The 9,893-nt window shown below is 34.1% G+C and overlaps 1 long non-coding RNA gene across 1 annotated transcript; it reads right to left on the bottom strand.

The window, feature by feature from the left end:
* Window positions 1-263: 263 nt before the first annotated feature.
* LOC112509947 lies at window positions 264-3,950 on the bottom strand. Its single transcript, XR_003068871.1, has 3 exons — window positions 3,799-3,950; window positions 3,437-3,616; window positions 264-1,608 (listed from the first exon to the last, which is right to left on the bottom strand). It is a non-coding gene; the product is annotated as an uncharacterized LOC112509947 (long non-coding RNA).
* Window positions 3,951-9,893: the final 5,943 nt, after the last annotated feature.

Genomic DNA, 9,893 nt, shown 5'->3' on the forward strand with positions numbered 1-9,893 from the left:
TAAACATTAAAGAAAATAATAAAAAATAAAACCAATCAACAATTCACGAATAGTCGCCGATACATCTTCACGTTGAAATACATCTTCATGTTAAATTTCCTGGAATTCCACCAACTACAAAGGTTCAACACCTGAACACGATAAATCCAACACAACATCAACCAATGTACTCATTCATCATTTGAAGGACACATGAAACAATATATTATATGATATGAGAAAATGAAAAGATAATAAACATCATATCCAAGTTTTTGGTTAAGTACATCGTTCTTGGGATAGGGATTTGCCTAAATCCACTGTCAAATCATTAGATAACTATAAGTAGTGTTGTAACACTCGGCCATTCACTAAATGTTTACCGGATCCTAGGGCATTTCTACTGCCGAGATTTCAAAAGTCATTGCACATAAACCAAATCAAATCATGTCAACAAAAATAATTTTAGCCCATTACCTGAATCATTCATCAAGCCACAACTTCTACGATATATCTTCTCTGAAATCCAAAAATAAAAAAGATTGAATAAGCCTACTCAGAAAGTCTATCCCTCAAACAATCAAACTGTAAACCATGAACAAGTGTATAAACCCAACAGAAATGAAAACAATACCATATGGACTTTATAGAACCCAAATGCACATAACATGAATGATTTGTCTAAAAACATTTTGGATTTCTAAAAACAATTTGGATTTCCATCCTGAAATGTTTCAAGTGTGCCAACCATGCGAAATAGCACATATAAATAAAGATGGTAAGCCATTGGGACAAACATTTACACACACGAACACTTAAACATGTTAAAAAAAATGAAGGAATCATGCATATAAAAATAAGAATAAATATGAAATGGGTACATGCATTCCCAATTCTCCAAAAGTGAAATTAGATAATTAAGACAACCAACGTTTCGATGATGAACAAGAGTAGCGGTTGTTGCTGACAGTAAGTTGAAAACAGAACCATTCTTCTTTGAGAGCAGCGGCTGTCCAAGTACTTTTGAAATATATGCCAAGTATGTGTCCCTCTTCTTCTGAAACCCTACTATATGTGTATGTGTATATTTCTCTCAGAGTTTTCATGACTACTTGTTCTTTTGAAAAATGAACTTTTAGTGTAAATTTTGATGATGAACACCATACCTTCTCATTTCCATTTCTCTATGATGAAGCATCACAGTCAAATCTGTTTGGTTGTATGGAATGACTCAAAACAAAAGTGTTTTTCCCTTTCTCTCCAAGAGACAAAAGCATCATAAAAAAGATATATGGATATTAAAAAAAATTAAGTTTTTCCCAGTTTTGGCAAGCAAAGAATCGAATGTTGATTGGGCCTTCTACACAAATGTAAACAAAAAATCAAATGCTTCCCTACAACTTTTGGTTGGGCGGCTTCCACAGAAATGCTGTTTGGTTTTGTAGAGGAGACACCCAAACCTGAAAAGAATTCTTTTCTGTCACTACACACTGTGGTACCGATTGCTATACATATATGAAACGTAGAGGCAAACAAACAATCAATTGCAATCGAAAATAAAAAATAAGCAATGGACTGAAGATGTAAACCTGTAAATCGAAGCTCCTTGACTTGGAAGAGATTCAGGGCCTACAAAAGAGAAAGATTTCAACAACCACTAAATAACAAATGTACCAACAATCTAAGAATACTATGTTCACATAAAACATAGGCAGAAAAAACTAACAGGAACAATTCAATAGATTGGAATAAGAACTAAAGGAACAAAAAAGACTCCACCAGAAGTGGTAGTAGACTAAATCTTCGATTCCCTAACCCTCCACCTGATGATTATGTGCATTCATTCAACAAAATATAGCAGAAATGACACCACTCTTCACCATAGAGCACATGGTTCTTAATTCTCTAGGAGGATTTGGTCAAGCTTCTGTTCACTTCCATTGTAGTCAAACCCTTAATAATACTCCTCTAATATTAGGATCACTTGAGTTGTATTCATGGTAAACTACAAAAAGCCTTCCCAAATGTTGCATCATTTAAAATGCCTCCAAAAGCAAAGTTTAACAGAGCAAGAAATTATCAAAAGATGTACAAGAGAAAGTACTTCTATGATACATGTAACAATGAACACATTTGGTTTGGAATAAGCTTATGACAAAAGAATATTGAAGTTCAAAAACATAAACAATAAGGGTAAGGATTTTCAAGATCCTTATCATAATGAAGATGACTATATCATATATATATATATATATATTTATTTATTTATATATAGGTTAGTCAATATGTATTGATGTATATGTTTAATCAGAATCACCAAAGCAATTTTTGTTTGATTGTCTTACTTTTCAGCAAAAGAGACAATGTACAACAACTACGGTTTCAAATCGCCTCTATCATGTTAAAATATTATAGCAATTTTATTTCAGAAAACTACTATCAAATAGAAAATAAACATAATAGATTGGGATCATATGAGTTCGCAGAAAGAACACACCGGAAGGCAATTGGAGAGACTTGGCAGTCTTTGTCATAAGCCAAATTTTCCAAGAATGATGTCAGAAAGACTTGACAGATTAGCCTAGTGCATGTATGATATGTTTGAAAGCTTCAATGCACAAATACCTCCTAAAATGTTATCCAAAATCCATCTTCACAAAAGCACCAGAATGTGAACAGTTCAAATATCAATCTTATGAGAATCCTACATTGGTTAGCCTAATGACTTGTGAGATAACCCATAACCCACCTTTGAAATGTTGAATTCTCATCTACAGAGAATACTATATTTAATTATTTTCAGGAATGATGACAGAAATGAACGAAACTGTGTTCTGGGTACTAAAAAAATCTTGATTTTGAAAAACAAAAGTGGAATTTAATACTTTGAAAGGTTGTTGAGAAATTATTTAATTCACATTCATGTGTTTGGTTTGGTGCCAACTCATTTTGTTGGTGGTGAGGTCTGTATAACTATGAGCTTGGAATGGATGGCATTGACACTTGAAATATATGTTCAGACACTGAAACTTGGAAGCATCATTGTTCTTTCTAGTGGTTCACAACATTTTCGCTCTATTATTTCCCTTTCATGACCTCTCAAATATTCAATAAAAGATACTGAATTTTATACTCTATTTAACAATGCTTAACTATGCACAACCAATAGGTGTAATTTTTTGAGTTTGTTAAGTCTGTTCAATGTATCCTAGGATAGCAACAATTTCATGGGCTATCTATATGCTTAAATACTATCTTAACCTAAGGTCGCAAATTCCAATTGGAAATGGGAGGAATTAACATGAAAAGCACATAAGATGGAAGAGAGGCTTATACACTATGTAGCAATTCTTGCCTCTCAAATACTAGAAATTGAGTTGTTAACCAATTACTTCCATTAACATTAATAGCACATTAAGTTGTTAATCAGTTACTTCCAGTCAAAACCATAATTTACCTAGCAGTGATTAGCGATGTATCTCCACCAGATACATGACCTGCACTGGAGATATCCCAGAATCCAGGCCACGAATCCTTGCAATCGGCACGTCATTGGAGAAAAAGTTCTTGTGTACTTTCAGCAAAAATCCACACATAAACAACTCGGTGATAATCCCCCTCTCTGTGCACAACACTTCTGTACAAGGTAGATACAAGAGTTATGTAGTACCTTTCCTTTAGTATTTAAATGTTTGACGAAAAATAAACATATAAGATCTCTCTCTCTCTCTCTCTCCCTCTCTCGGCTTCGAATATAAACGTGTCATCTCAAAATATTACATACAGTTAGCATTTCCAACTCCTCTAAATAGTCCAAACCTTGAGGATCTGCTCAACCGGCAAACAGAGGCCAGGCTTTAGGCTCCTCCGAATTCCATATGTCACTGAATCGTCGTCTTGAATCTGAGTTGTAAAAGGGAATCGTAGTATGAATCGTCACTGGTGGGTATGAATCTGAGTGGTAAAAAATCAAAGAAATAGATGGTTTACCTGAAAATGGTATGAGAAGAGAGAAAAAAAAACTCTAAATCGATGGAGCACAGGCGCACGCGAAGTAGCAATAACACAAATAAGACCTGCATCAAAAGCTGAATCGTCGTCTTGGAGAAAAACAATCGTCACCTTGGAGAAAGCAATCGTAGCCTTGAATCGTCACCGGTGGCCGGGTGGGTATGAATCTGAGTGGTAAAAGTCTTTTATGCACAGTGCAGTTGTAACTTAGGCTATTAAAGTTATAATTAAAACTTTAAGACTTTATGCTTTAAAAAGTAGTACATTATGCATCTAAAGTTGTATTTAAGATAGTATAGATAGATAAGGGTATCTTGGTCATTTATATTTTTAAGACTTTAAGATTTTTACTAAATTTTCTTAATAAGGTATTATAGATTATCTCTCCTATCTTCTCTCTCATCTCTTTTCTTTCCTCTCTCCATAATATATATGTACATACACAATCAAATATATACATAAGGTAAACACGTTGTGAACATTTTTTATTATTATAATTTGTAAACACATTGTGAACACATTGATATAATATTATATACATTATAAGGGAGGATCAAACGAGAAAATAGCCCAATTAATATAACAAGAAAGCGGTCGAATCACATATGATTTTACATACGATATATTACAGAACACGGTCCTGGCCCCCCGACCTCAGGTCGCGGCCAAAGTAGCATGAATCACATGTGATTTTACACGTGCTTTTAGTGTAAAATCACATGTGATTTATTTGGTTATTGTTCTCGTATGAATATGACTTTATATTATATATATGTATATATAAATGACACTACAACGTCCCCCTCCCACACACACAGATAGTCGATGCTCTTCATACTCCATCCTTTCCGGTCACTCATTACCCCCCTCTTTTCGGCTACTCACCATTACCGCCAAAAAACCCTAAGGTTGGTCTCCTCCCTCTCCCCCTCATTCTACTTCTGCTCTCCTATATTTTCATTGAACATCCACTACCATCCTCGGCATCGTATCGTTTTGATTTACAAACATATTTGAAATATACACACAAACAAATTCGATTTAAGCCTCATTTTGGTTTTTGTTTTTCGTTTCTATAAATCAACTATTTTGTTTTTCTTTCTGTTGTGGTTGTTAATCAATGGAGGAGAAGCATGGACGGACCCAATGTTGTGGCACAGGTGGCACGTGCCACCGTATTATTCCTTCGTCGAAGAGTAAAAATTTAGGTTCGTGAACATTGCAAACATATCGTTTTAGAAGGTGCTACCGTATTATTCCTGAAACCCAAATCATGCAACTGAAGTCTGAAATCCAAATAAAACAAAGCCCAAATCAAAAGCCTAAAATACAAAGCCAATTCTTGAAACTTTGAAATCCCAAATCAAATCAATTAATCAAACAAAGGCCTTAGCTCAATAGCCCTTAAAGTAGTCGGCCAAGACGAGAACAAACAAGAGACAGCGGTGAGCGAGAGACGGAGTGTCGAGTGAGGGAGACAAAAACGAAACGATTCTCGAGTGGCAATTCTCGAACGATTCTCGAAAATCGAACGATTCTCACTTGCTACAGTGCTATTTGGTCTCTATTTTTAGATTTAGCCATTTAGGTATCCATTTTTACTCTTAATCTTGATTACTTATCTGTTGACCAATACAATTTTACATCTATACCATTAGTAATTAGTTGTAGTTAAGTAGTTTTAGTTGATTAATCTTGATCATGGATGGAGAATGCCAAATATTATGTATTTTTGGCATGGATGGTTTCGATTTTGTCAAAACATTGCTTTGCTTTATTACTAGTTTAGTACTTTAGTTGATGCCAATAGGCAATTGCTTTGCTTTATTACTAGTTTAGTACTTTAGTTGATGCCAATAGGCAAATGATCATCTTTATGTGCTTTTGAAACTTGTTGAAGCTTACTGTTTTTGTTTGATTCTTGGAAGGTTTTTCAATTTTTGAATTAGATTTCGGCCTTTGTTGCAAGCTAACAATTGTTGTCATAAAAATCCAAAAAACCGCTCTTTCTGTCATTTTTTTAACAAGAATGATGGTTTGTTGGCAACAAAAGACGAAACACAACCATTGGAAAGGATCTCACTTGATGATGTTCACTTCAATTGATCAATGATCATTGGTTTGCTTCATTAGTTCATTAGTTGATTACTTAGTTTAGTTGATGATGTTCAAATGTTGATTGGATTACTCGTTAGTCGTTACTCTTGATTACTTGATCAATCATCAATACAATTTTACATTTTAGATGTCTTGACTCTTGATGATTGATTACTTGATCATTGCTTCATTACTTAGTGTTGATAACAAATTTACATTTTATAGTTTTACCATTTACATTACTGATWACWTGATCATTGCTTCATTACTTAGTGTTGATGACTTGATATGGAAAAGTTTTTGAAATGAAAAGCTTCATCAACCGATAATAATGCATCCAACAATGTGATTGATGTTAACAATCTTCTTTGGGATCCATCAGAGAGACCAAAAATTATAACTTATAACCCAGATTAAAGAGATGAAATTAGACGGAAATACTTGATTAGAGGCCCATGTCAACCACGAGGTCACATCTTTCCAACCAAAGTTATAGGGTCTAAAGCAAGACGGTTTGTTGTTACTTGGTTTGATCAATTTCAATGGTTGGAATACAGTGTAAAAATAAATAGAGCATATTGTTTGCCTTATTACTTATTCAGAGATCAAGGTGGGAATCATGGGACAAATGCATTTGTGACAGAGGGATTCATTAGTTGGATTAAAAAAGAAAGACTTATGCTTATAAGGGTGAGGTTAATAGTTTTCAACATAAAGCACTTAAAAAATGTGAAGATTTGGTTAACCAAAACAAATCAATTGTTGTTTCCCTTCATAAGAAAACAAAACTCATGAAGACCGAGTATCACATGCGATTGAATGCTTTCGTTGAAGTTTGTAAATACTTGTTGAAGAAGTGTTGAAATTAATTATTGGGGAAACTGGTGATGATGTATTTGCTTTGTTGGTGGATGAGTCTAGCGATGTCTCTAGAAAAGAACAATTGGTCGTGGTTTTGAGGTTTGTTGACAAAGTCGGAGTTGTTTAGAAAAGATTTGTCGGCGTTGTTCATGTGATGGATACATCTGCTTTAAGTTTTAAATCTGCCTGGATGTTTTATTTGCAAGACATGGATTGAGACTGATAAGGGGTTAAACCAAGAGATTTCCCTTGTACGAGCTGGAGATACACGACGGAATTCTCATCTTAAAACAATCGTGAGTTTGATTGATTTGTTTCGAGAGGTTATAAAGGTTCTTGAATATGTCGAAGATGATGGTGATAATGGAGCTAGTCGGCTTCAAGCAAGAGGTCTTTTATCATACTTCAAGACATTTGAATTTGTGTTTTATATGCACTTAATATCAACCATCTTAGGGTTAACAAATTCTTGGTCTCAAGCTCTTCAAAGGAAAGATGAAGATATCTTGGAAGTTGTTGATTTGATAGGAACAACCAAAGGTCAATTACAAATGTTGAGAGAAAATAGTTTGATCAAATTTTGGAGAAATGCTACTTTTTTGTGATAAACATAAGATCATCAAGTTGGATATAGCTGAAGGTTATGTTAATACAAGAAATCCAAGGAAAAGGATGAACATTAACAATCAATATTATTATAACTATAATATATTTAACATTGTTTTGGATATGCAGATTCAAGAGTTTGGTGATCGTTTTTGTGAGATAAGCACCGACTTGCTTCAAAATATGGCAGCTTTGAATCCACGCAACTCTTTTTCTCAGTTTAACAAATCAAGTCTATTGAAGTTGAGTTAGATGTATCCACGTGATTTTGAAGACAGGAAATGATCATTCTTGAGCACGAACTTGACATCTACGGCCAATATACACCCATATTTTTATAGAAAAAGAGTATATGTGTCTTCATCTTTTGGGTGTATATTGGCCGTTTCAAACGATGAAGACGCGTTGGGTACAAGTTTATGAGTTGTTTATCGGTCCTATAAAACCATATTTTTTTAGTTATTTTTGGATTTATATTATATTATAATAATTATATGGTGTCACCATTTGAAAAGTTTCATGAGTCCGTCATGAGGTGAAGGTGGAAATGGTGTGAAAGTGAAGATGGTTGTTCACCATCTCCTGTCAACTACTTGTACACCATATCTTGTATACACACACCCATGATTGGCTTTGATCTATTACACCTTCTAAATGGGTTTGGGTTCTCTTCAATTTGTGGATTCACTATCAGGTTTCGGTTTTCTTCGATTCACATTAAGGTTTAGGTTTTCTTTGATTTTGAGTGGAGAGCACAAAATTATGGTGGTTGGTTCTAGTATGTGTCCATGTAGTTTTAAAAAATTGAAATATGGGTAAAGATCAAAGTAGTTGGAGATGGAGGTGATGATGAGGAGGGTGGACTACCTGAGAAAGACTTGAAAAGAGTCCTCTTTCTTGTCTTTCTTCTCCCTAATTTGTATCATCTCAAAAAGACCAATTTCAGCTTTTCTGTTCGTGCTATGAAAGAAGAGGAATCTACAAATAGGTTCTGAAAATGAATCAGAGCTCGGCTGTTCGACGGTGCAGGTGGTCAGAAAATGCTGCCAGAGACTTGCTACGAGCTGCCGGAGAAAGACTTGCAGGAGATATATATTGGGAAGCGCTACTTAGGTTCAACTGAAAATCAAAAAAATCTGGAAAATTGATAACACCGTAATAAACATTCATCTGGGTATTGTATGCCCATATGCTTTTAAATAATTTGTCTACAAAGAAACCAGGAAACATTTGCTATGCATGTGTCCATTTTATACACATGTAACGCAGACGTGCGCGCTCGCACACACACACACACACACACATATATATATATATATATATATATGTATGTATATAGAAAGAGAAAAAGAAAGAGGAATAGTCAGTTGTAAACTTGTTTTCCGTTGTGAATGGGGACAAAAGTACGTGTCTAGTTATGTTTCCATTCATTATTTATAATGAACGTGCTTTTTTTTTACAAATTTATGAAGAATGATACAAAATTTATGATAATTAAATATCCTGTGAATGTCTAAGATACACTATCATTTGTCACATAGTTCATAGTGAAACTCAAGTTTGCAATTGAACTTGCTTGTAAACGTGTGTGTAAGAGAGAAATAAATATTATATTAATAAAAAATAAAATAAAATATATTTATTTATTTTTAAGAAAAATAAAAATAAAAATAAAAACAGAATACATACGTTATAATCCGTAAGAAAAGTGAAACCATTTGTAATTATTTTTTTAGACGACCCACTCCATGATTTGTGATAACCAGATCCTAGTTATTACCCAAGGTAATTTATACGTGAACATTTGACTAAATGATTTTCGTGATAGCATGATATTTTGCTACGTGTGGGTATGTGCATTTATGCATTATTTAAAATATGAAAAAAATGTATATATATATGTGTGTGTGTGTGCATACATGATAAATATGGAATACAATATATATATATATATATATATATGTGTGTGTGTGTGTGTGTGTGTGTGTGTGTGTGTGTGTGGGGTTAGAAAGTATGCATGTAGTGTGCATGAATGCATGTGTGTGTTTGGTTAGCATGAGGTGGAAGGGGTGGTAGCCGACCTTTCCACTTTTGGTATAGTATAAATAGGGGTGTAATCCCTTCATTTGGTTTTCCTGCCACTTTGAGAGAATTTGAGAGGGTTTCGAAAGAGGTGTTGTCCGGATTGCATTAAGAGGAAGATTTCAAATTTGATTTCAAGTATTCAGTTTCAAAAAGGGATCGATTTCTAGCATTTTGGTGTCAAAAGCTTTATAAGGTGAGTGGTTCTAAAACTTTTTACATAAAAGCTTTCTACTGGTTTTGAATTCATATTTCGT

The sequence above is a fragment of the Cynara cardunculus genome (genome assembly GCF_001531365.2).
Source record: "Cynara cardunculus var. scolymus isolate 2C chromosome LG 3, CcrdV1, whole genome shotgun sequence".
In the NCBI taxonomy this organism is placed as follows: domain Eukaryota; kingdom Viridiplantae; phylum Streptophyta; class Magnoliopsida; order Asterales; family Asteraceae; genus Cynara; species Cynara cardunculus.